This window comes from Calonectris borealis, chromosome 1, assembly GCF_964195595.1.
Source record: "Calonectris borealis chromosome 1, bCalBor7.hap1.2, whole genome shotgun sequence".
NCBI classification, from domain to species: domain Eukaryota; kingdom Metazoa; phylum Chordata; class Aves; order Procellariiformes; family Procellariidae; genus Calonectris; species Calonectris borealis.
The window spans coordinates 66,023,915-66,026,069 of record NC_134312.1 but is presented as its reverse complement, the minus strand read 5'-3'; positions in this window follow the sequence as shown (position 1 = coordinate 66,026,069).

Genomic DNA, 2,155 nt, shown 5'->3' with positions numbered 1-2,155 from the left:
AGTCTTTTACTTTCTGGTGGCTTTCTTTTCCTTGGGTTTCTTCGGTTCCTCTGATATTCCAACTTCCACTCCACGTTTTCTTTCACCTGTGCCTGGATTTCCCTGAAAGGTCTCTCACTGCCTCATTTCCTATCCCCACCCAGTCACCTAAAATAAATAGCTTTCTTAATTTGTTTAATCTTCAATTTGTTGCTTTGAAAAGAAACCTTAATGATTTTTCTATTAAAAAGACATTCAGTTTAAGTAGGGCTCACCAGCACATCCAAATTATTATCACACCATAACATGCAGAAGTTTGCAAGTTGGAGCATAGTGATCTTTTGACAATTTTTCTTTTTAATTCAGAATCACAGGTGTAGCTGTGTTGCATTCTTATCCCCATGTTTTGAAAGGTTTTTTTCTTCCATCATCCAGCAATGTAATTCCTGTTTTCATTAACCAGGTGAGATATGTTTCAGGCTGCTTCTTTTCCTCCTGTTTGATACTCTGAATGTCTCAAATACAGGTTTGTTTTCTGCTGGAAAATTATTAAAACCAAAAACCTATTGTTCAGTGCACAGAAACAAACTTGCAGGTATTTCTTCTTAAAAAAAAAAAAAAATTAAACCTGCAGCTCCTCCAGATTTTGTCTCTTTGCTATAGTTTCGGCTTCTACTTTGTATCTACCTTTACCCTACTTTTGCCCTGAGCTTGGAATTCACAGGGCGGCAATTCCAACACAGATTATACTTGGTCTCAAGATAAAAACTCATTAAAAAGCTTCATGCAACTCTAATTCACCAATGAGGACTGTGGAAGGTAGGAGTTGCTCCACCCATTATCCAAAACCCAGTCAGAACATTTGAGAAAATCAGCAGCCTACTCTTTCTGACATGCACGCAAATGGACAAAAAGACCTTTTTTCGTTGCTAAACAGTCTGTTATTGTTTCAAGGTCCTAGTACTGATAATAAATAAATAATCATTGTTTTCTAGACAGTATCTTTTGCCTTTCCTGTTTCTTCCACCCTGATCCATGAACATCACTTATTCATAAGGCATGGGCTGATCTCTGTACTGACTCACATGCCCTCAATAACAGTAAGATTCAGACTCAAATTGAGAATTTTTAGGCTTTCTACCTTAGTCTTCTAGTGGAGAAACATTTCTACAACTCTGCCATTATTAATGCTTTTTGTGGAGCAGAAAGTACTGGAGATTTAGGACTGAATCCATTGGCTGGTTGCATGCACAACCTGTAGATGGACATCCATTTGCCCTGTATCTCATAGGAAGCCACACACCTAGGATTTTCTATGCTCCAAAACCTTGCTTGCCTATCGTCTCCCCACACTCTGCTAGTCAGACACAAATTGAGCTCCCCAGACTGAACTGGGATGCCTCTGTGACACTGAGTCCTGGAGAACTGGCAAAGGCAGACCTTCAGAGGAGTTTGTTGTGCAGGGCGAATTCTTCCTGAAATTAGTAATTGTATCTAAGACTGTATAATGTTTCTATACCTTGAAACTTTCATCAAGCAACAGAACCTTGAGACCCTTCAGGCATATTTAGCAATTAGCTCTGGAAGCAAAAGTATAGTTAATGTGAAGATTTTGTGTTGGCCAATATAGCCAGGGAATTTATATCTGTTTTGTCAGTTGTTTCAAAGAAACTAAAAGAATGTCTAAAATACTCAAAAAATTAAAAACCTTTTTATTTCAAATGAAAAAAAATCTATGTTTTAGTTCACTTTTTTATGATTTGTAAGGTCAAAGGGTGTATAAAAGATGCCGTTTAGAGGCAATGGCTCTTCACCCTGTGAGAGAAGGACTGCCTATAATCATGACTCAGTCTGAAGTGATGAGATGCAAACTGAGCTGGGGAGCAGGCAACCAATGCCTGCATCTTAATCAATACTGAAGGAGGGAAGCTGCCCTAAGCCCAAAGAGCTGCCCTGAGGTAGAGTGCTCCTTCCCACTTGAACCCTGGAAAAAGTAGGCACTCTTGTTCCTATTTATTACCTCCTTCTGCCAGTCAGAGGGCTGTTCCCTCTTCTCTCCTGTACTGTTGCTCCCGTGAAGAGTTTCACAGTCCGAGATAACCAATTACTCAAGCCGCAAGTTGCTAAATAGTAAATCTGCTGCTGAAATCAATACAATGCAAACCCAATTAGTTTT